The sequence below is a fragment of the Arachis stenosperma genome, chromosome 4, assembly GCF_014773155.1.
Source record: "Arachis stenosperma cultivar V10309 chromosome 4, arast.V10309.gnm1.PFL2, whole genome shotgun sequence".
NCBI classification, from domain to species: Eukaryota; Viridiplantae; Streptophyta; class Magnoliopsida; order Fabales; family Fabaceae; genus Arachis; species Arachis stenosperma.
Genome location: NC_080380.1, coordinates 69,173,361 through 69,198,929, shown reverse-complemented (window position 1 = coordinate 69,198,929; position 25,569 = coordinate 69,173,361). Strand labels below are relative to the sequence as shown.

General features: G+C 41.8%; 1 non-coding gene across 1 annotated transcript; it reads right to left on the bottom strand.

Moving 5' to 3' along the window:
• Positions 1 to 16,046: 16,046 nt before the first annotated feature.
• LOC130977416 (small nucleolar RNA R71) lies at positions 16,047 to 16,154 on the bottom strand. Its single transcript, XR_009085106.1, has one exon. It is a non-coding gene; the product is annotated as a small nucleolar RNA R71 (small nucleolar RNA).
• Positions 16,155 to 25,569: the final 9,415 nt, after the last annotated feature.

The window sequence follows — 25,569 nt, the reverse complement described above, 5'->3', positions numbered from 1 at the left end:
CAGACCTGGCAGGACGAATACTGCAATGGGCGGTGGAACTGTCCGAGTTCGACCTCCACTATGAAACCCGGCTTGCCATAAAGTCTCAGTATCTAGCCGACTTCATCGCAGAATACACTGAGACCCCTGGAACCCCACTCTCATGGAACCTATATGTCGACGGGTCCTCAAACAAAACTGGAAGTGGAGCCGGGGTTATACTCGAAAGCGACCAAGGAACGCGGATAGAACTATCCCTAAAATTCGAGTTCCAAGCTTCAAATAACCAAGCCGAATACGAAGCCCTACTAGCAGGTCTAAAGCTAGCCGAAGAGGTCGGAGCCCGGAAAATCACAATCTTCAGCGACTCCCAGGTCGTCACATCACAAGTAAATGGAAGCTACCAGGCCAAAGACCCAACTATGAAAAAATACCTGGACCAAACACAGGCACAATTACGCCACTTTCCAGAGATACAGATCCAGCACATACCTCGGGAACAAAACGCCCGGGCAGACGCCCTCTCAAAACTTGCCAGCACCAAACCAGGAGGCAACAACAGAAGTCTCCTCCAGGAAACCTTACAATCTCCCTCCGTGCTAAGAGAGGAAGAAACGCTAAATATATCAGACCAGCAGCAAGGATGGATGACCCCCATACTCAGCTACCTGAAGTCGGGAACTCTCCCCGCCGAAAGAAAGGAAGCCAAAAGACTCACGAAAGACGCCCAGAATTACACACTAATTCACGACGTATTATACAGAAGAGGATTCGCAAGCCCCCTCCTTAGGTGCGTCCCGACCTCAGAAACAAAGAGCGTCCTCGAAGAAGTCCACGGAGGCATGTGTGGGAACCATCTCGGAGCTCGGGCATTATCCAAGAAAGTAGTCCGAGCCGGGTTCTACTGGCCAACTTTGCAAAGAGACGCAACGGAGTTTGTGAAAATATGCCCCCCTGCCAAAAACACACCAATTTTCACAAAGCACCACCCGAAGACCTTATCAGCATCACTGCGCCATGGCCCTTCGCAAAATGGGGACTCGACCTACTCGGCCCATTCCCCCAAGGACCGGGGCAAGTCAAATACCTCATAGTAGGGGTCGACTATTTCACGAAGTGGATCGAAGCTGAACCTTTAGCCACCATTACGGCTCAGAAAAGCCGGAAATTCCTATACAAAAACATTGTCACAAGGTTCGGAGTCCCCTACTCCATTACCACAGACAATGGAACACAGTTCACGGACACAAGTTTTCAGAACTTGGTGGCCGAACTAAAAATCAAACAGCAATTCACCTCAGTCGAGCACCCACAAGCCAACGGACAAGCAGAGGCCGCAAATAAAGTCATCTTGGCCGGGTTAAAACGAAGACTCCAAGAGGCCAAAGGGGCATGGGCCGAGGAGCTCCCCCAGGTATTATGGGCATATCGGACAACTCCACACTCTACAACGGGAGAATCGCCATTTCGACTAGCCTATGGGATGGAGGCAATGATTCCTATCGAAATAGATGAAGGGTCACCCAGAGTCATCTTCTACAACGAAGAAGGTAACCCGCAGGCACAAAAGGAAGAACTCGACCTCCTACCCGAGGTCCGAGAAAGAGCACGAATCCGAGAAGAAGCCTTAAAACGGCGAACGGCCCTCAGATACAATCAGAAAGTAATAAAACGAAGCTTCTCCACTCACGACCTAATTCTAATCCGAAATGACATCGGAACACAAAAGTCGGGAGAAGGAAAGCTAGCCGCAAATTGGAAAGGACCCTACAAAGTAACTGAAGTCTTAGGAACAGGCTATTACAAGATATCCGACCTAGAAGGCAATGAGCTGCCCAGGGCCTGGCACGCCTGTAATCTAAAACGGTACTACAGCTAGAAAAATCTGACCCGAGGTGTACTCTTTTTCCCTACAGGGGTTTTTTAATGAGACACCCGGTCAGATAAGGCACCCGACCTAGTCAAGGGTAAACACTTTGTAAATATTCTTTCTTTCTTAATACTAATCAAATTTTTCTATTTTCTTTTGTTCCTTCTCGTGATAAAACAAATCCTGAAAAAGTACCCCGTCAAGGCGCATTAATTTATGCTCGACAAAACGCAAAAAATCATTTGCCAAGAGACCACACAAGGTCGGCAAAGATAAAGCGACGAGGTTCAAATTAATGTGAGAAGTTATAAAAGTAACTCTGAAAAAGGCTCAAAAAAGCCAAATAAAAGAGATTACAAAAATAACTTAAAAGGCCGACCAAAGACAAGGTCGGACCAACAAAGGGTGTACTCGACCGCGCCACCGAGGTCCGATAAAAAGCTCGGACCCGAGAAGGAAGCCTTAAAACGGCGAAAGCAAAGATTTCGAAAACGCCTACTAAAAAGTTGCTATACAAAAACAACTAAAAAAGTACGAGCGAAAAAACGAAATCAAGCGCTAGCTAAAAGGTTGTTATCCAAAAACAACTAAAAAGCATAAAAGCGGAACAAAAAAAAAATCAAAACGGCGAAGACAAAGATTTCGAAAACGCTTACTAAAAAGTTGCTATACAAAAACAACTAAAAAAGTACGAGCGAAAAAACGAAATCAAACGCTAGCTAAAAAGTTGTTATCCAAAAACAACTAAAAAGCATAAAAGCGGAACAAACAAGTCAAAACGCGAACAAAAACACCGCATAATAAGCTAAAAAAGTTACTACAAGTAGCTAAAAGCAAAAAAGGTGTCCAAAGCATCCACAGAAATCATCCAAAAAACAAAAGAGCCCACAGGCCGGGCAAAAACCCAAAAGATAAAGGGATTACAGAGGATCAAGATCCTTCCCGGTCGCCGCATCAACAGAAGGCTGCGGAAGAAACATAGAAATCGGGATAGCATCGACAGCACCATCATCCCGGTTCAAAACCTCTGCACCAGACCCATCCCCGACCAAAGGTGAAGTCGGGTTCGCAACCGGAACCTCGGCGACGGACACCGGAACCTTGGGGTCGGACACCGGAACCTCATCCTCGTTGGGAGCAGCAACAACCTCTCCCTCCACAACAACGTTATCCATACTAAATAAACTCAGATCCAGGTCAGGAGCAAGAACCCGGACCTGAGCCTTCAAATTTTCATACATAGCATCCATACCCTTCGCCACATGCCCTTCTAGCTCGTAAAAGTCATTCTGAGCAGATTGCAACTTCTCCTTCGTCTCCACAAGCTCGGCAAGTGCCCGAGTATAATTTTCCTTCGCTGCCTTTGCCATCCCCTCAGATGCATTCACTGCCGCCACAGCCGCGGTAGCCTTAGCTTTCTCCTTCTCTAAAGATGCTTCCAACTCAGCAATCCTAGCAGCCTTCAGCTCACTAATCTTCTCGAGCTCGGACTGAGCCTTCTCAAGTCGGGAACTGGTCGCGCCAAGGGGAGATTTCTTGAACTCTCGGGCAATAGCAGCATGAAGACTAGCCATCCGAACACAACTCCGCGCCATATACTGAAAATGGTGCTCCATAGACACATCATCAGTAGAAATAAAGGTCTGAGGGAGAATATGCTGTTCAATCCAACCAAGAGCATCGAAATCCTTGTCATTAAAACCCGCAGGCTCTTGAGAGGTCTTCTGCTTCTTGGGAGGAGGACCCGAGAACGGGGGAGGAGAAGAGGTAGCAGGCCCGGAGGTCGGAGGATCTTGAGTTATAGCTCGGAACTGGGGAGTCGGAATAGTCTTCGACCGAGTCTGAACACCCACAGTAGACTTCTCCGGAGAAGATCGGGCAGAAGCCCCCCAGCTTCAATATTCCGAGCGGCCACAGACTTCTTCGTCCGACGAAGATACTTCATGGAATCCGCCTGAGAAGACATCTCTGCAGAAATAAAAGAAAAGGAGTTACCACAACAGAAATTCCACCAAAACAAACAAGGCCAAAATACTAAGAAAAAGATGAATCTCGAAAGAGGTCGGGAACTACCTAACTCGGAACGGAGAAGGCTTGGATCTCCCAACATTTTCTTCGTATCCAAGTGAGGTGCCCGACCCCATAAACTGCTCACCACACCCACAAAAGCCTGCTCCACCTCATCTAGACTCTCAAAGGTATACTTAACAGACACTACATTCTCCTGCCAACAAAGAGGAAAAGAAGGCTCCCCACTCTCATCTAGAAAGAAAGGTCGGACGTCTCCAGTAGCCCGAACCTTGAAATAAAGTTCTTAAAATCGTGAAAGGACTCATCATACAGGGTACAAAACTTTCTTCCCTGGTTAGCCCTAAAAGAGACCCAGGATACCTTCCCTCCACCCGACCCCGGCTTCGTCAACACAAACAAATAGGAAAAAAGGGAAATAGAGGGAGAGACACCCAAAAACTGACACAAAAGTTGGAACAGCTTTAAAAATGCCCAAGAATTTGGATGGAGCTGCGTAGGGGCAAGGTTACAAGACCACAACACCTCGGACTCCAGGTCGGTAAAAGGAAGTCGGACACCCAGCTTAGAGAAAAAACAATCATAAGCATAAAAGAAGAGCTTCTCGGAACTCTCTAAAGGCGGGAAGCACACTCTCTCCTCGGAATCCGGGGCCACTAGTTCATAATCCCTCTCAGACTCTCTATTTTCACATATGCTACTGTGCCTACGGAACCTAGCTAAATATTCAGAATCTACCACAGAAGGGATTCTCAAAGGAAGAGGATCTACCCAACCAAGACCACTCAGAATCTTGGTCGACACCGCTTGAAGAACCTTTCGAGACATAAATTCCTACCTACAAAGAAGAATACAACAGAAAGCAAAAACCCATTCAGCAATGCAAAGAAAACAAAAACCCCGCGAAGAAAATGCAGCAAACCCGGACCGAAAAACACCAGAGAACAAAAAGAGCCCCCCCCCCATATACAAACAACAGCAATGGCGGCGCCTCTTTTTCGGGGCAACCCAGGCATAAAGAGACAAAACAAAGAGCCACACAAAGAACAGAAGCATATGATCACAAGAAAGTAAAAACATGGAAAAACAAACCTGGAAAGTAGAAACGAAGGCGAGGAGCTCCGAGGCAAAGGAGAAACGAAGGCGGCAAGCTCCTGAAGCAAGAAGCACGAAACAACGGCGCAGAGGAAACCCCGGAAAAACGCACAGAAAGAATCGGGGAAGAAGAACAAAGAAAAAGAAGAAGCGGCGCTCGAAAAAGAGATGGCGAAAACTCAGAAAAACAAGAAAGGAACAGAATAAACGAAGAAAAGGAAAGGGAGCGAATAAATAAAGCCTTCACGAAGGCCGGAACGAAAATCAAGGAAAAACGGTAAAAAAGCAATAAATGCAGAAACGGCCATTTTTTGAAAATTTGAAAAAAACTACTATGCCCGAGCTCGACCTCTCAAAAAGGACGAACTCGGGCAGGGGCACTGTTCATACCCTGACCGAGCTCCCCAAACTCGGCAAAGTTCATAGAAGGTCCGACCTCGTCCCAAGGCCCACGCCTGAGGTCGGACCTCGGACAATAAAGCTAAGAAGGCCCATCATAAGGAACGAAGCCCAAAACCTAAAAGGCCGAAAAGGCCTAGGAAAGGCGGTTCCGCAAAGATAGAGATAAAACTCCGAAAAAATAAGATAAGATAAGAATATCTTATCCAGGGAAGATCACGACCAACTACTATAAATACACTGGAGCACCCAGGTATAACTCAGATTCTACATTCTACACATATCTGCTTGGACCCATGCTAACTTAAGCATCGGAGTGTCATTGCAGGTACAACCACCCGCCGCTCAGCGCATCAAGCTCGGGTCACGGAACCCCCACCTCGGGTCCTGCCAGACGACCGAGCTCCACGTTTCAGGTAACCCTCGGAACAGTAACCATATGCAAAATTCTCCTATTTTTGCCAAAGGCAGTAAAACTAAAAACTAGAAAGTAATTAAATGGTTGAATGATTTGTCTATTGCTTGGAGCTAGCATTAGTCAGAAAGTGAGAACGTGTTTTTAGATCAAATTTTTGGTGGAACACCAAACTTAGAATGCTTCATTCTCTCTTAATTTGTTTTGGTGTGGAACACCAAACTTAGCTCCTTGCGATACATACCAATTATTCAACTTTTTTATTGAAAAAGCTATGAAAAGAAAACTACCTCATGTTGGGTTGCCTCCCAAGAAACGCTCTTTTAATGTCACTAGCTTGACATTGGTCCCCTTAGATCATGGGGGTTGAAGATCATAGTGCCTCAGCTTTTCTCCTCTTACTGTGAACTTCCTTCCAATCTCCTTTTTGATGATCTCTAGGTGTTCAAGTGAAAGGACCCGGTTTACAGTGTAGTATTCGGATGATTGTGGGGACACCTTCATTGGTTGGGTGTTTAACACTACTTTATCCCCTGGTGAAAAGCCTTCAGTAGGGATCTTCTTGTTTCTCCACCCTCTTGGCCTCTTCTTCTTTTCTTTCTCAAAAGATACTCCCTGCCTTGGTGGTTCCTTATCTGAGATGTTGAATTTCTCATCTGGAGGTTTTGGATCTAGTTCCTCCTTGATTTCTTTGGTCTGTTGCACCATCTCTACTTCTTTCAAGCGTGGATTTGGAAGTCTTGGAGCTAACTCATTGACTACCTCCTTCAAACTTTGATTTCCGGCCTTATCCTCCGTACACTCTTCTTCTTGAGTGGGCTCATGTGGGGTTTTAAACACATGGAATGCTAGGTGCTCATCATGCACTCTCAGCAACAATTCCCCTTTTTCAACATCTATCAGTGCTCTGTCCGTAGCAAGAAAAGGCCTCCCTAGGATGATGGGGGTGTTAGGGTCCTCCTCCATATCCAGAATGACAAAATCAGCTGGGAGAAGAAATTTTTCCACTTTTACCAGCACATTCTCTACAACTCCAACTGCTTGCTGGATGGATTTGTCAGCCATTTGAAGGAGTATTCGTGTGGATTTCAGCTCACAAATTCGAAGTTTCCTTATTAGAGACAAAGGCATCAAGTTTATGCTTGCACCAAGGTCACAGAATGACTTTTCAATTGTTATGTCTCCTATAGTGCAAGGTATATAAAAACTCCCAGGATCATCTTTCTTCTCTGGTAACTCTCTTTGGAGAATAGCACCACATTCCTTTGTCATCTCAATAATTTGTCCTTCTTTTAGGGACTTTTTCTTTGTCAGCACTTCCTTCATAAATTTGGCATACACTGGCATCTGTTCAAGTGCTTCTAAGAAAGGAATATTGATGCTGAGGGTCTTGAATATGTCCAGGAACTTTGAGTATTGCTTATCCTCATTCTTTTTTTTGAACCTCTGAGGGTATGGATGTTTGGGGATATGTGGCTTCACCCTTTCCTTCTTCTCTTGTAGTTGTGTTTCAAGAATGTCCTTATCTCTCTTTGAGCTTTTTGCATTCTTGATTTTCTGATCCTCTTCACTTCTCTCTTCTGTCTCTTCTTGTGGAACTTCTCTGTTGTGTTCTTCCTGATTGATGGCTTTCTTCTCACTTTCCACTATGATTGCTTTACACTCCTCCCACTTTGTAGCTTTTCCTTTGTCCCTTGGGTGGTCTTGAGTGGCACTTGGGGATGCATCTGTAATTTGTTTAGCCATTTGTTCTATATGCCTCTCGAGATTTTTAATTGAAGCTTCTTGGTTTTTGCTTGTTGTGGCTTGATTTTTTCTTGCTGCTTCTTGATCTTGTCTTGCCATCTCTTGATTTTTCATGAGTTTCTCCATCATTGTCTCTTGGTGCTTCATCATCTTTTCTATCAATGTCTCCAAGTTGGAGATCCTTTGAGTGTCTTGTGATGTTTGTGACTGGTTGTGGGGTGTTGAAGGTTGATGGTGGGTGTTTTGGTTAGTGGTTTGGTTATTGGGTGGACAGTAGCTAGAATTTGAGTGGTTGTTTTGGGGTTTTCTATATGGATTGGGGTTAGTGTTTTGCTGGTTGTGATTTTGGTTGTTTCTTGAGTTGTTTTGGTTTGAATTTTGTTGCCATGATTACTGATTTTGAGTGTGGTTATCTCCCCATCTTATGTTTGGATGGTTCTTCCAGGATGGATTGTAGATGTCACCATAGACTTCATTTTGGCTGGAGCTTTGGTTATGCACATATTGAGGTTGTTCCTGCTGCTGATCTTCTTGGTTTTCTTCATTTTGCCCCCATTTGGTTGATGGTTGGCTTGTATTCACTACTGCAACTTGCAGGCTATCAATCTTTTTAGCCATCTACTCAAATTGTTGTTGAATCTGCTCCTGCATTATCTTGTTTTGAGCTAGGAGGGTGTCAACTCCTTCTAGCTCCATTACTCCTCTCCTTTGTGATGGTTGGTGGTTTCTTTGATGAGCGAAGAAGTATTAGTTGTTGGCCACCATATCGATGAGATTTTGAGCTTCCTCTGCAGTTTTCATGAGTTGCAAAGAACCTCCAGCTGAATGATCCAAAGCTTCCTGGGATTTCAATGTTAAGCCCTCATAGAAATTCTGCAGCTTATCCCACTCAGTGAACATTTCAGGAGGACATTTCCTGATTAGAGCCTTGTATCTCTCCCAAGCCTCATGGATGGGTTCAGACTCCATTTGTGTAAATGTTTGTACCTCAGTTTTCAACCTTATGATCCTTTGAGGTGGGTAAAATTTGGCAAGGAACTTGGTTACCAAATCATCCCAATTGTTGATGCTGTCTCTTGGAAATGATTCCAACCATTGAGTGGCCTTGTCTCTGAGAGAAAATGGGAATAGCAATAACTTGTAGCTGTCAGGAGGCACACCATTGGTTTTGACAGTGTTACAAATCCTCAGGAAGGTGGATAGGTGCTGGTTTGGATCTTCCAAGGGGCCTCCTCCATAAGAACAGTTGTTCTGCACCAAGGTGATGAGTTGGGGCTTCAATTCAAAGTTATTTGCATCGACATTTGGGGTAAGGATGCTACTCCCACAATGCCTTGGATTAGCAAATGTATATGAAGCCAAGACTCTCCTCTGGGGTTGACCATTGTTGTTGGCCATTCTCACTGGTGGATTTGTTGGATTTGTTGAGTGTTCCTCCAATTCATGATATTCTTCATCTGATTCTTCCTCTCCAGCAATATTTTTTTCTCTTGCTTCTCTTCTTAGCCTTTGGAGGATTCTTTCGTCAGTTTCATGAAAGGTAGGGATCTCTCTTCTTGTATCTGACATACAAGCAAAACACAAGAATCACATAATACCAGAAAAGCAATAACACTTTAATCCATGGCTGAAGTGAAATATTAGTTAGCTTAGGCAAAAATTCAAACAGTTAGCGTGTTAGTCAAAAGTTAAAGAAACAGAGAAGAAAAAATGCTTGATCTAGATCTCCACTTCACTTAATCATTGTCAATCTATTTCAATCCCCGGCAACGGCGCCAAAAACTTGATGTGCGGAAAACGATCCGACACAAAACTCACCGGCAAGTGTACCGGGTCACATCAAGTAATAATAACTCACATGAGTGAGGTCGATCCTACAGGGATTGAAGGATTGAGCAATTTTAGTTTAGTGGTTGAATTAGTCAAGCAAACAAGTGTTGATTGTGTGAAATTGTGTTGACAGAAATTAAATTGCATAGAATGTAAAGGGGAGTGGGTGAATTGCAGGAAATTAAAGGGAACAAAAAGAAAAAGAGCTGAATCTTAAAGTGCAAGAAATGTAAATTGCAGAAACATAACTGGGTTGGGGATATGGGATTGTAGAAATTAAACAAGGAAAGTAAGCAGAAGAGTAGATGATGGATTCAATTCAACTAGATTTCAGATTAAAAGGAAAAATAAGCTTGATGTATCAATTAAACCAGGAAATTAAAATGGAAATCAATAGATCTCAGGACCCAAGAGACTAGATAGCCAAGTCTAGATCTCACTTCCTTCCTAGATCCAAATCCAAAGAGCAATTGCAAACTTAAAGAAGAGAGTAATATAGAAATGTAAATCCAAGTTCAATTTCCAGAAATGCAGTAAAAAAAACAGAGAGATCTCAAGGTGAGATTGAGACAGAATTTCCTCAATTCTTCAACACCCAAGACTCAAATAAAGCTTTGCAGAAAAGAAAATAATAAAACCCAGAGGAAGAGAATTCAATTCTCCTCCCAGAAACTCTCTCAAATGACAAGTATACTCTCAAAACTCCTTAGCGAAAATCACAAATCAAAAAGCTCCCGTAAAACTTCAAATCCTAAGCTATTTATACACTTTCTTCTAGTGATCTTCAAGCCTTGATTTGGGCCTTGGCCTTGATGGAATTGGGTTGCTAGTGGCCTCTGTTGGTTGCTCTAGGCGTTGGGAAGAAATCCACTTATGAACCGGCCATGCAAGTCTCACGTTTGAGCCAACGTTTGAGGTCAAACGTTGCCGTGTGAAATAATGCAGCAGGCCTCATTTTGCTGTCATCCACGTTTGGCTCAACGTTTGAGGTCAAACGTGAGCTCAAACGTGGATCCCCCATGCATTCTTTTTAGCCAACGTTTGGCCCAACGTTTGAGGTCAAACGTTAGCGCAAACGTGGCTCAATTAGCTCATCAACCAGGGTTGTTCTTCCATGCTCCTTCTTGCCAAAATGTAGCCAACGTTTGCCTCAACGTTTGAGGTCAAACGTTGGCTCAAATGTCGCTGCCAAAAGCTCACTCTGCCTCCTCTTAGGTGCCAACGTTTGCCTCAACGTTTGAGGTCAAACGTTGGCGCAAACTTCACCTTCCAGGAGTGCCAATTTTCCTTTTTATGTCACCAACGTTTGCCTCAATGTTTGAGGTCAAACGTTGGCTCCAACGTCCCCTTCCAGGAGCTTCTTCTTCAGCCAACGTTTGCCTCAAAGCTTGAGGTCAAACGTTGGCTCAAACGTTGGCTTCACTCCAGGGTGTTCTTCAACTTTTTGTAACCTTCTTCCAAGCCTTGCTTCACCTGTCATCAATCAATCAAAAACATCAAAGTTGTGCTTCAAATCATGAGATTGTTTCTCTTCCAAAATATATGACAATTATAGCACAGAATCTCATGAAAATGCATCTTTTTATACATGATTGACTGAGGCAGAGATGATATGAAATTCAACCCAAAAGGCTTACTTGTGGCTTAAGAAAGTGCATAAAACTAAATAAAAGTAAAGAAAAAGACTAGTGAAACTAGGCTAAGATGACTTGTCATCACTCTCCTCCTCTCTCCCCTCTTTCCTTTCTTTTGCTTGAGGGCAAGCAAACCTCTAAGTTTGGTGTGCTTTTCCGTGATCACAAAGCTAAGAATCATCAAGATCATGGCTCCTAAGGAAAAATAAACCAATTCAAGAGGCAAGAAAGAGAATAATCCAAAGAGTCTTTGGAATCAAGAGAAGTTCTTAACCAAAGAACATGAAGACCATTATCACAAAATAATGGGTCTGCGGTCAGTGATCCCGGAAGTCAAATTCGATCTAAAAGAAGATGAATATCCGGGGATCCAAGAGCAAATTCGAAATAGAGGATGGGAAGTTCTAACCAATCCTAAGATAAAGGTTGGAAGAAATATGGTTCAGGAATTCTACTCAAATCTGTGGCTGACAGATAAGCAGAGAATGACTGGAACCGCTTTCCATACTTACAGAACCATGGTCAGAGGGAAGGTTATCTACTTCCATCTGGACAAAATAAGAGATATCTTCAAATTGCCTCAACTGCAAGATGATCCTGAATCCTTTAATAGGAGAATGGTGAGAGCAGATAAGGGGTTGAATCAAGTTCTAGAGGACATATGCCTCCCTGGAACTAAGTGGACAACCAATTCAAAAGGTGTCCCAAACCAACTCAAGAGGGGAGATCTCAAACCAGTTGCAAGAGGCTGGTTGGACTTCATAGGGCGTTCCATATTGCCCACTAGCAACCGTTCTGAGGTTACTATCAAGAGAGTAGTGATGATTCATTGTATTATGCTGGGAAGAGAAGTGGAGGTTCATCATCTGATTGCTTGTGAGATCTACACAATTGCAAACAAGAATTCCACTGAAGCCAAACTGGCTTACCCAAGCTTAATCTCTTTGCTATGTAAAGATGCTGGGGTGAGGATGGGAGTAGATGAATTCATCCCAATTGAGCACCCAATCACCAAGAGGTCAATGGAAGGACAAATGCAAGATAACTCTATCAAAAGGAGGGCGCAGGAGTTCCTCCCTGAACTTCCTGAAATTGACCACTGGACTCGTCTAGAAGCATCTGTTGCCAAGCTGCAAGAAGCTATGGAACAAATTAAGGAAGAACAGCAGAATCAAAACTGCATGCTCTGCAAATTGCTGAAGGAACAAGAGAAGCAAGGATGTGAGCTACAGGAGTTGAAGTGCCAAAAGCTCTCCCTTGAAGGGTCAGATACCCCACAAGTTGAGGGAGCATCCACTTCTCAAAATCAAGGTTGTTGAGTCCTAACTCTATGATAACCTCTATCATTAGGAGTCCATTTAAATTTTTGTTTTCTATTACTATTAGTCTTATCTTATATCTATTTTTGAGTCTTGTTCTTAATTCATGATTAATAAAATTTAAGGTTCATGTCTTAAAGCTATGAATGTCCTATTAGTCCATCACCTCTCTTAAATGAAAAAATGCTCTAATCACAAAAGAACAAGAAGTACAGGATTTCAAATTCATCTTTGAAACTAGTTGAATTAGTTTGATGTGGTGACAATACTTTTTGTTTTCTGAATGAATGCTTGAACAGTGCATATGTCTTTTAAATTTGTTGTTTTAAGAATGTTAAAATTGTTGGCTCTTGAAAGAATGATGGAAAAGGAGAAATGTTATTGATGATCTGAAAAAATTATCAAAATTGATTCTTGAAGCAAGAAAAAGCAGTGAAAATAATAATAATAATAATAATAATAATAATAATAATAATAATAATAATAATAATAATAATAAAGTTGTGATCCAAGGCAAAAAGAGTGTGCTTAAGAACCCTGGACACCTCTAATTGGGGATTTTAGCAAAGCTAAGTCACAATCTGAAAAGGTTCACCCAAGTATGTGTCTGTGGCATGAATGTATCCGGTGGTAATACTGGAAGACAAAGTGCTTTGGGCCACAGCCAAGACTCATAAAGTAGCTATGTTCAAGAATCATCATACTTAACTAGGAGAATCAATAATACTATCTGAGTTCTGAGTTCCTATAGATTCCAATCACTCTAAACTTCAAAGGATAAAGTGAGATGCCAAAACTGTTCAGAAGCAAAAAGCTACTAGTTCCGCTCATCTAATTGGAGCTAAGTTTCTTTGATATTTTGGAGTCTATAGTATATTCTCTTCTTTTTATTCTATTTTGATTTTCAGTTGCTTTGATTTTTAACTTTGGTGTTGTGATGAGCAGATAATTTATACGCTTTTTGGCATTGTTTTTAGTGTGTTTTGAGTATATTTTAGTTAGTTTTTATTACATTTTTACTAAGTTTTAGTTAAAATTCACTTTTCTGGACTTTACTATGATTTTGTGTGTTTTTCTGTGATTTCAGGTATTTTCTGGCTGAAATTGAGGGTCCTGAGCAAAAATCTGATTCAGAGACTGAAAAGGACTACAGATGCTCTCAACGGCGTTGGAAAGTAGACATCATGTGCTTTCCAACAATGTATAATAGTCCATACTTTGCCCGAGATTTGATGGCCCAAAACGGCGTTGCAAATCAGCTTCAGAATTCCCGGCGTTTAACGCCGGAACTGGCACAAAAATTGGAGTTAAACGCCCAAACTGGCATAAAAGCTGGCGTTTAACTCCAGAAAAAAGTCTCTACACATGAAAGCTTCAATGCTCAGCCCAAGCACACACCAAGTGGACCCCGGAAGTGGATTTTTACGTCATTTACTCATTTCTGTATACCCTAGGTTACTAGTTCACTATTAATAGGACCTTTTGATATTGTATCTCTATCTTATGACACTTTACACGTTTCTCATTGTATCTTCTACGGCATGAGTCTCTAAACCCCATGGTTGGGGGTGAGGAGCTCTGCTGTGTCTTGATGGATTAATGCAATTACTACTGTTCTTCAATCAATCATGCTTGCTTCCATTCTAAGATATCACTTGTTCCTAAACCTGATGAATGTGATGATCCGTGACACTCATCATCATTCTCAACTATGAACGTGTGCCTGACAACCACCTCCGTTCTACCTTAGATTGAGTAGATATCTCTTGGATTCCTTAATCAGAATCTTCGTGGTATAAGCTAGAATTGATGGCGGCATTCAAGAGAGTCCGGAAGGTCTAAACCTTGTCTGTGGTATTCTGAGTAGGATTCAAGGATTGAATGACTGTGACGAGCTTCAAACTCCTGAGGGCTGGCGTTAGTGACAGACGCAAAAGAATCACTGGATTCTATTCCAACCTGATTGAGAACCGACAGATGATTAGCCGTGCTGTGACAGAGCGCGTTGAACATTTTCACTGAGAGGATGGGAGATAGCCATTGACAACGGTGAAACCCTACATATAGCTTGCCATGGAAGGAGTCTTGCGTGCTTGAAGAAGAAGACAGTAGGAAAGTAGAGATTCAGAAGATAAAGCATCTCCAAAACCTCAACCTGTTCTCCATTACTGCAAAAACAAGTACTTATTTCATGTTCTTTTACTTTCTACAATCAACCCTGATAATTATTGATATCCTGACTAAGAGTTACAAGATAACCATAGCTTGCTTCAAGCCGACAATCTCCGTGGGATCGACCCTTACTCACGTAAGGTATTACTTGGACGACCCAGTGCACTTGCTGGTTAGTTGTGCGGAATTGCAAAAGTGTGATTGCAATTTCGTGCACCAGCCAGCCAGGGTGCCTGGCTGGGCGTTTAACGCCCAAAAGGGTAGTGTTTTGGGCGTTAAACGCCAGAATGTGCACCATTCTAGGCGTTTAACGCCAGGATGGCACAAGAGGGAAGATTTTGTTTTTAATGCCAATTTTTTTTTCAAGTTTTCAAATTTTTTTCAAAATCAAATCTTTTTCAAATCATATCTTTTTAATCATATATTTTCAAAATCAATTTCTTTCTTTTTCAAAAATACTTGCTAACAATTAATGATTTGATTCAACATTTTAAGCATGTTGCCTTTTCTGTTGAGAAAGGTTTAATGTCTAAATCATATCTTTCTTGTTAGCCAAGTCATTAATTATTAAAATCAAATCTTTTTAAATTGTTTTTCAAATCATATCTTCTCAATCATATTTTTTTAAAAAAACCACATATTTTTAATCATATCTTTTTAATCATATCTCTTTCAAAATAGTTTTCAATCATATCTTTTTAATTTCTTATTTCAAAATCTTTTTCAAAAATCACTTGATTTCTTTTCCACTCTTAGTTTTCAAAAATCAATTAGTCTTTTTCAAAATGTTTTTAAAATGTTTTTAATTTATTTTCGAAAATTTCTTCCCCTCTTCTCACATCCTTCTATTTATGAACTAACACTCCTCCTTAATGCACAATTCGAACTCCATCTTTCTTGATAAGTTCGAATTCCTCTACCTCTTCCTTCTATTTTTCTTTTCCTTTGACACCTCAAGGAATCTCTATACTGTGACATAGAGGATTCCATATTTTCTTGTTCTCTTATCTTTCATATGAGCAGGAGCAAAGACAAAAGCATTCTTGTTGAGGCTGACCCTGAACCTGAAAGGAATTTGAAGCGAAAGCTAAGAGAAGCTAAAGGCACAACTCTCTGTAGAGGACCTAACAGAAATCTTCAAAGAAGAAGAACCCATGGCAGCCGAAAACAACAACAATGCCAACAATGCAAGGAAGGTGCTGGGTGACTTTACTGCACCTACTCCCGACTTCTATGGGAGAAGCATCTCTATCCCTGCCAGTGGAGCAAACAACTTTGAGCTTAAGCCTCAATTAGTTTCTCTAATGCAACAGAATTGCAAGTTCCATGGACTTCCATTGGAAGATCCTCATCAGTTTTTAGCTGAATTCTTGCAAATCTATGACACTGTCAAGACTAATGGGATTGACCCTGAGGTCTACAGACTTATGCTATTCCCTTTTGTTGTAAGAGACAGAGCTAGGATATGGTTGGATTAACAACCTAAAGAAAGCCTGAACTCTTGGGAAAAGCTAGTCAATGCCTTCTTGGCAAAGTTCTTTCCACCTCAAAAATTGAGTAAGCTTAGAGTGGAAGTCTAAACCTTCAGACAGAAGGAAGGTGAATCCCTTTATGAAGCTTGGGAAAGATACAAACAATTGATCAGAAAGTGTCCCTCTGACATGCTTTCTGAATGGAGCATCATAGGTATCTTCTATGATGGTCTGTCTGAACTATCCAAGATGTCATTGGATAGCTCTGCTGGAGGATCTCTTCATCTGAAGAAGACGCCTGCAGAAGCTCAAGAACTCATTGAAATGGTTGCAAATAACCAATTCATGTACACTTCTGAAAGGAATCCTGTGAACAATGGGACGAATCAGAAGAAAGGAGTTCTTGAGATTGATACTCTGAATGCCATATTGGCTCAGAACAAAATATTGACTCAGCAAGTCAATTTAATTTCTCAAAGTCTGTCTGGAATGCAAGCTGCACCAGGCAGTACTAAAGATGCTTCATCTGAAGAAGAAGCTTATGATCCTGAGAACCCTTCAATGGAAGAGGTGAATTACATGGGAGAATCCTATGGAAACACCTATAATTCTTCATGGAGAAATCATCCAAATCTCTCATGGAAGGATCAACAGAGACCTCAACAAGGTTTCAACAACAATAATGGTAGAAGAAACAAGTTTAGCAATGGCAAGCCTTTTCCATCATCTTCTCAGCAACAGACAGAGAATTCTAAGCAGAGCCACTCTAACTTAGCAACCATGGTGTCTGATCTAATCAAAACTACTCAAAGTTTCATGACTGAAACAAGGTCCTCCATTAGGAATTTGGAGGCACAAGTGGGACAGCTGAGCAAGAAAATTACTGAACTCCCTCCTAGTACTCTTCCAAGCAATACAGAAGAGAATTCAAAAGGAGAATGCAAGGCCATTAACATGACCCACATGGCCGAATTTGGAGAGGAGGAAGAGGCAGTGATCGCCACTGAGGAAGACCTCAATGGACGTCTACTGGCCTCCAATGAGTTCCCTAATGAGGAACCATGGGAATCTGAGGCTCATAATGAGACCATAGAGATTCCATTGGATTTACTTCTGCCATTCATAAGCTCTGATGAGTATTCTTCCTCTGAAGAGGATGAAGATGTCACTGAAGAGCAAGTAGCTAAATACCTTGGAGCAATCATGAAGCTAAATGACAAGTTATTTGGTAATGAGACTTGGAAGGATGAACCCCCTTTGCTCACCAAAGAACTGGATGACTTGACTGGGCAGAGATTACCTCAAAAGAGACAGGACCCTGGAAAGTTCTCAATACCTTGTACCATAGGCACCATGACCTTTAAGAAGGCTCTGTGTAACCTAGGGTCAAGCATAAACCTCATGCCTCTCTCTGTAATGGAGAAGCTGGGGATCTTTAAGGTGCAAGCTGCAAGAATCTCACTAGAGATGGCAGACAATTCAAGAAAACAAGCTTATGGACTTGTAGAGGATGTTTTGGTGAAAGTTGAAGACCATTACATCCCTGCTGATTTCATAGTCCTAGAGACTGGGAAGTGCATGGATGAATCCATCATCCTTGGCAGACCCTTCCTAGCCACAGCAAAGGCTGTGATTGATGTTGACAGAGGAGAATTGATCATTCAAGTGAATGCAGAATCCTTTGTGTTTAAGGCTCAAGGATATCCCTCTATTACCATGGAGAGGAAGCATGAAGAGCTTCTCTCAAAACAGAGTCAAACAGAGCCCCCACAGTCAAACTCTAAGTTTGGTGTTGGGAGGCCACAACCAACTTCTAAGTTTGGTGTTGAACCCCCACATTCAAACTCTAAGTTTGGTGTTGGGAGGTTCCAACATTGCTCTGAGCATCTGTGAGGCTCAGTGAGAGCCCACTGTCAAGCTACTGACATTAAAGAAACGCTTGTTGGGAGGCAACCCAATGTTATATTTAGTCTATTTTCTTTTGTTATTTTATGTTTTCTGTAGGTTGATGATCATGGAAAGTCACAAAATTAATTGAAAAAGCAAAAACAGAATGAAAAACAGAAAGAAAAAAAGCACACCCTGGAGGAAGGCCTTGCTGGCGTTTAAACGCCAGTAAGGGCAGTAAATGGGCGTTTAACGCCCAGTCTAGCACCATTCTGGGTGTTTAACGCCAGAAAGGGGCACCAGACTGGCGTTAAACGCCAGGAAAGGGCAAGAAGCTGGCGTTAAATGCCAGAAATGGGCACCAGCCCGGCGTTTAACGCCAGAATTGGCATAAAGAGCATTTTTGCTCGCCACTTGGTACAGGGATGAATTTTCCTTGACACCTCAGGATTTGTGGACCCCACAGGATCCCCACCTACCCCACCACTCTCTCTCTTCTTCACCCATTCACCAATCACCTCAACACCTCTTCCCCAAAAACCCCTCACCTATCAAATCCTACCATTCTCTTCACCACTCACATCCATCCTTCATAAAACCCCACCTACCTTACCATTCAAATTCAAACCACTTTCCCTCCCAAACCCACCCATACATGACCGAACCCTACCCCTCTCTCCACCCCTATATAAACCCATCTTCACCCCTTCATTTCCACAAAACCTAAACACTACTTCTTCCCCCCTTGGCCGAACCACAGAGCCTCCTCCATCTCCTCTATTTTCTTCTTCTTCTACTCTCTTCTTTCTTCTTTTGCTCGAGGATGAGCAAACTTTCTAAGTTTGGTGTGGTAAAAGCATTGCTTTTTGTTTTTCCATAACCATTTATGGCACCTAAGGCCAGAGAAACCTCTAGAAAGATGAAAGGGAAGGCAAAAGCTTCCACCTCTGAGTCATGAGAGATGGAGAGATTCATCTCAAGGGTGAATCAAGACCACTTCTATGAAGTTGTGGCCATGAAGAAGGTTATCCCCAAGGTCCCTTTCAAACTCAAAAAGAGTGAATATCCGGAGATCCGACATGAGATCCGAAGAAGAGGTTGGGAAGTTCTTACCAACCCCATTCAACAAGTTAGAATCTTAATGGTTCAAGAGTTCTATGCCAATGCATGGATCACCAAGAACCATGATCAAAGTGTGAACCCGAACCCAAAGAATTGGCTTACAATGGTTCGGGGGAAATGCTTAGGTTTTAGTCCGAAAAATGTAAGGTTGGCATTCAACTTGCCCATGATGCAAGGAGATGAACACCCTTACACTAGAAGGGTCAACTTTGATCAAAGGTTGGACCAAGTCGTCACAGACATTTGTGAAGAGGGCGCTCAATGGAAGAGAGATTCAAGAGGGAAGCCAGTTCAACTAAGAAGGCATGACCTCAAGCCCGTGGCTAGGGGATGGTTGGAGTTTATCCAACGCTCAATCATTCCCACTAGCAACCGGTCCGAAGTTACTATAGACCGGGCCATCATGATTCATAGCATCATGATTGGAGAGGAAGTAGAAGTTCAAGAGGTTATAGCCCAAGAACTTTATAAGGTGGCGGACAAGTCCTCTACCTTGGCAAGGTTAGCCTTTCCTCATCTCATTTGTCACCTCTGTTATTCAGTTGGAATTGACATAGAGGGAGACATCCTCATTGATGAGGACAAGCCCATCACTAAGAAAAGGATGGAGCAAACAAGAGATCCCACTCATCATGAAATCCCTGAGATGCCTCAAGGGATGCACTTTCCTCCACAAAACTATTGGGAGAAAATCAACACCTCCCTAGGAGAATTGAGTTCCAACATGGCACAACTAAGGGTAGAGCACCAAGAACATTCCATCTCCTCCATGAAATTAGAAAAGACCAAACAATCATGAGAGAGGAGCAACAAAGGCAAGGAAGAGACATCGAGGAGCTCAAGCACTCCATAAGATCTTCAAGAGGAAGAACAAGTCGCCATCACTAAGGTGGACCCGTTCTTTAATTTCCTTGTTCTTTATTTTTCTGTTTTTCAAAAAATCATGCTTATGTTTATCTATGTTTGTGTCTTATGATCATTAGTGTCTTAGTGTCTATGCCTTAAAGTTATGAATGTCCTATGAATCCATCACCTTTCTTAAATGAAAAATGTTATTAATTGAAAAAGAGAAGAATTATATGAATTTTAAATTTTATAACAGATTAATTATTTTGATGTGGTGGCAATACTTTTGGTTTCTGAATGTATGCTTGAATAGTGCATATGCCTTTTGAATTTGTTGTTCATGAATGTTGGCTCTTGAAAGAATGATGAAAAAGGAGACATGTTACTGAGGATCTGAAAAATCATAAAAATGATTCTTGAAGCAAGAAAAAGCAGTGAATACAAAAAAAACGAAAAAAAACAATAATAAAGTTGTGATCCAGGGCAAAAAGAGTGTGCTTAAGAACCCTGGACACCTCTAATTGGGGACTCTAGCAAAGCTGAGTCACAATCTGAAAAGGTTCACCCAATTATGTGTCTGTGGCATGTATGTATCCGGTGATAATATTGGAAGACATAGTGCTTTGGGACACAGCCAAGACTCATAAAGAAGCTGTGTTCAAGAATCATCATACTTAACTAGGAGAATCAATAACATTATCTGGATTCTGAGTTCCTATAGAAGCCAATCATTCTGAATTTCAAAGGATAAAGTGAGATGCCAAAACTGTTCAGAGGCAAAAAGCTAAAAGCCCCGCTCATCTAATTAATACTGATCTTCATAGATGTTTTTGGAATTCATTGCATATTCTTTTCTTTTTATCTTATTTGATTTTCAGTTGCTTGGGGACAAGCAACAATTTAAGTTTGGTGTTGTGATGAGCGGATAATTTATACGCTTTTTGGCATTCTTTTTAGTATGTTTTTAGTATGTTTTAGTTAGCTTTTATTATATTTTTATTAGTTTTTAGTTAAAATTCACTTTTCTGGACTTTACTATGAGTTTGTGTGTTTTGCTGTGATTTTAGGTATATTCTGGCTGAAAGTGAGGGACCTGAGCAAAAATCTGATTCAGAGGCTGAAAAGGACTGCATATGCTATTGGATTCTGACCTCCCTGCACTCGAAGTGGATTTTCTGGAGCTACAGAAGCCCAATTGGCGCGCTCTTAACTGCGTTGGAAATTAGACAGCCTGGGCTTTCCAGAAATGTATAATAGTCCATACTTTGCCCGAGATTTGATGGCCCAAACTGGCGTTTCAAATCAGCTCAAAACTGCCCAGCGTTAAACGCCGGAACTGGCACAAGAATGGGAGTTAAACGCCCAAACTGGCACAAAAGCTGGCGTTTAACTCCAAGAAAAGTCTCTACACATAGAAGCTTCAATGCTCAGCCCAAGCACACACCAAGTGGGCCCGGAAGTGGATTTTATGTCATTTACTCATCTTTGTAAACCCTAGGCTACTAGTTCTCTACAAATAGGACCTTTTGCTATTGTATTTTCATCTTTGGACATCTAGTTCTTAGATCAGATCTTTAGATCTTTGAATCTTTTGATCACTTTTTGGGGGCTGGCCTCATGGCCATGCCTAGACCTTGTTCTTATGTATTTTCAACGGTGGAGTTTCTACACACCATAGATTAAGGTGTGGAGCTCTGCTATACCTCGAGTATTAATGCAATTACTATTGTTCTTCTATTCAATTCAGCTTATTCTTGTTCTAAGATATTCATTCGCACCCAAGAACATGATGAATGTGATGATTATGTGACGCTCATCATCATTCTCACTTATGAACGCGTGCTTGACAACCACTCCCGTTCTACAAGCAAACAAGGCTTGAATGTTTATCTCTTGGATTCCTTAATCAGAATCTTCGTGGTATAAGCTAGAATTGATGGCGGCATTCAAGAGAATCCGGAAGGTCTAAACCTTGTCTGTGGCATTCTGAGTAGGATTCAATGATTGAATGACTGTGACGAGCTTCAAACTCCTAAAGGCTGGGCGTTAGTGACAGACGCAAAAGAATCACTGAATTCTATTCCAACCTGATTGAGAACCGACAGATGATTAGCCGTGCTGTGACAGAGCGCGTTGAACATTTTCACTGAGAGGACGGGACTGTAGCCACTGACAACGGTGATGCCCAACATACAGCTTACCATGGAAAGGAGTAAGAAGGATTGGATGAAGAAAATAGGAAAGCAGAGAGACGGAAGGGACAAAGCATCTCCATACGCTTATCTAAAGTTCTCACCAATGAATTACATAAGTATCTCTATCCTTGTTTTATGTTTTATTCATAAATCATCCATAACCATTTGAATCTGCCTGACTGAGATTTACAAGGTGACCATAGTTGTGATAAAGAGTTGAGATTGCAATTGAGCATACCATGTTGATGGCGCCATTGATGATCACAATTTCGTGCACCACTAAGCTTATTAATCCAAACCTTCAAGAACCCCCTGATGATGCACAACAGAATCTGCAGCTCAAACCTCCCTTGGTGACAATCAACAAAATTCTCCCTGACATCAAACCTAACTTTGGTGTTGGGAATGCATCATCCACCAAGGAGGAGGGTCCTAAAAAGAAAGTACCCAGAGGATAGAAAAATAAAAAAGATCCCCGCTAAAGGTTTCTCCCACGAATGAAGGTGGTGTTGACTAGTAACTTGTGTTGACTTATACAGTAAACAGAATCTTCTCTCTTGAGCATATTGAGCAACTTCATGGGGACATAGAGAGAAGATTCATAGTGATAGGGGAGGAGTTGAAGCACTATGATCAACCTCCACGTTAGTAGAGGAGCTGGCAATCAAGCTAGTGACGGTAAAGAAGCGCTTGTTGGGAGACAACCCAGCTACTTGTATCCTTGGTTTTGCAGTTACATTGGTTTTAATTTTATAGTTATTTTAATTTTAGTATTATAGTTATTTTAGTTCTAGTTTTAAATTACTTTATCTCAATTTTTTTAGAACTTTTCTTCTTTTACATGTGTTTTGGTCATGCAGAGTGGTTAGAACAGAAACAGGAGCAATTCAAAGGAATTTTCGATACCTGTTCCAAGGGTTACTTGAAAACTGTAGGTCGATCTCGGTCGAGATCTTCTGTACTGGTCGGCGCTGTTGAGTCCGACTTGATGATGGTGGCTGGAGCCGCCGTGTCCGACTTGTTGGACTTGGTGGTGGTGCTGATCCTTCGTCACCGGAGGGTGGTGGTACCTACAAGGGACTCCGATGCTTAAGTTAGCAAGGGTATTAAGCAGGTTTTAGTAGAATCAGAGTATGAGTTATACTTGGGTGCTCCAGTGTATTTATAATAGTGTGGAGTGACCTTTCTGGAGATAAGATAGTTAGTTATCTTATCTTATCTTTGAGTGAAGTCATCTTATCTTTAAGGGTAACCGCCTTATCTTTCTTTAGGCTTTGCCGCCTTTAGATTTGGGCTGTGTCCCTTTGTTTGGGTCTGCTTGGGCCTCTTATGGTGATTTGCCCGAGCTCTTTGAGAAGAGGTCGGTAATGGGCCAACCTTCCAAGAGGTCAGTCATGGGCCAACCTTCTAAGAGGTCAGCCAACCCGGTCCTTTATAGCTCGAACCGATGCATGAACAGTGCCCCTGCTTGAGTTCGGACCTTTCCGTGAGATCGTGCTTTCAAAGCTTCGATCTCTTTGGGGAAGTCGTGCTCAAGCATCCTGACTTTGAGTAGTCTGGTATTGCCCCTTTTAGTTTGTTGAGGGGGCTTTTCAGTCTTCTTCTGATTTGTTTGTCTTCATTGTTCAGGCTTTTTAGTCATAATCCAACAACTTTTTAGGTAGTGTTCTGATGGGGAACCCTTTTATAGTTTGTTTTGATGACCTTTTAGTGCCGTTTTGATTTGTTCTCTTGCCTTTTAAGTAGTGTCTATTTTTCATGACTTTGTACCTTTTAGCAAAGCATTCCTGGCCTTTCTCTAGCCGTTTGCGAGATGTCTTTGTCCCTTTTGTGGATCTTTGTAGAGTGTTGGTACTTTGTTGTCTGACTTCTTTTGATCACTTCTGGTTTCGTCCACTTTCTATTTGGTCGAGGTGGTCCTTGGGGCTAACTTGTCTGACGACTTTTTAGTGTTCTCGTAGAACACTTTTTAGTCAGTTTGAACAATTTTGATAGCCTTGTCGTGGAGTCGTGGCTTTTTGGGCAAAGTTGTGTCCCTTTTTAGCGTACGACTTCTACTGGTCGATTTTTCTTGTCGGATCTCCTCGAGTTATTTCTAGTAATCCATTTTTATTTGGACCTTGTTGGATCTCTTTTTTATGGATTTCCTTTTTTATAACTCTGTCGCTTTATTCGGCTTGGGTCGACTTCTTTGTCTTGGTCCTTTCTAAGTTATTTATAGTAATCCATTTTATTTGGATCTTGTCAGGTCTCTTTTTATGGATTTCTTTTTATAACTTTTTGTCGCTTTGATCGGCTTGGGCCGACTTCTTCGTGTCGGTCCCTTCTAAGTTATTTCTAGTAATCCATTTTTTGGACCTTGTCCGGTCTATTTTTATGGATTACTTTTTATAACTTTTTGTCGCTTTGTCGAGCCGACTTCATCATGCCGGTCCTTTCTAAGTTATTTCTAGTAATCTTCTTTTTAGGGCTGGCCAGGCCTCTTTCTAGGGATTACTTTTTATAACTTTTTGTCGCTTTGATCTGGTCCGACTTCTTTTATGTCGGTCCATTCTAAGTTATTTCTAGCAATCCATTTTTTGTTTCAGACCTCGTCAGGTCTCTATTCATGGATTGCTTTTTATAACTTCTTGCATTATTCTGTTTTTATCGCTTTTTCATCTTGCCAATTTTGTAGAGTTTGATCCTCGCATGGCCGACCTTTGATGAATTCGGTTTTCATTCTTGTCGACCACGTTGGGTAGTGAATTTGGTTTTCACTTTTGCTGATCTGTGGCTTTATAATTGGAGGATGAATTTTTGCGTTTTCAGATTAATGCGTCTTGATGAAGAGAATCTGTAGAAAATCTTGAAAAAACTTTATAGAAAATATGCAAATATATACATGTGGTTGCTCACCCTTCTTAAGTCAGGTAATTTTGCAGATCTTGGCTTGGCCTCATTAAAAACCTTTTTTCAGGAAAAAGAGTGTACCTTTGTCCCAAGATCTTTTATTACCTCTTAACTATAATACCCTTTTAGGTTGCTTGCGTGCCATGACCTTGGTAGCTCTCGCCCCTCGAGTTCGGACACTTTGTAATAGCCCTTTCCCAGTACCTCTATGACTCGGTAGGGTCCTTTCCAGTTAGCTGCTAGCTTTCCTTCTCCTGGTCGACTTATTCCGATATCATTTCTGATTAGGATGAGGTCATTGTTGGTGAAGCTTTGCTGCACTACCTTTTGATTGTACCTTGAGGCCGTGCGACGTTTTAAAGCCTCTTCTCTGATCTGAGCTCTTTCTCGGATTTCTGGAAGTAGGTCGAGATCTTCCCTTTGAAATTTGGGAGTTGGCTTCTTTACTGTAGAGGATCGTTCAGGGGGATCCTTTCTTCAACTTCTACCGGGATCTTTGCCTTCATTCCGTAAGCCAATCGGAAGGGTGATTCCACCGTGGTGATGTGTGGAGTTGTCCGATATGCCCATAGGACTTGTGGGAGCTCTTCAGCCCAAACTCCCTTTGCGTCCTGTAGTTTTTTTTAACCCAGCTAGTATGACTTTATTGGCAGCTTCTGCTTGTCCAT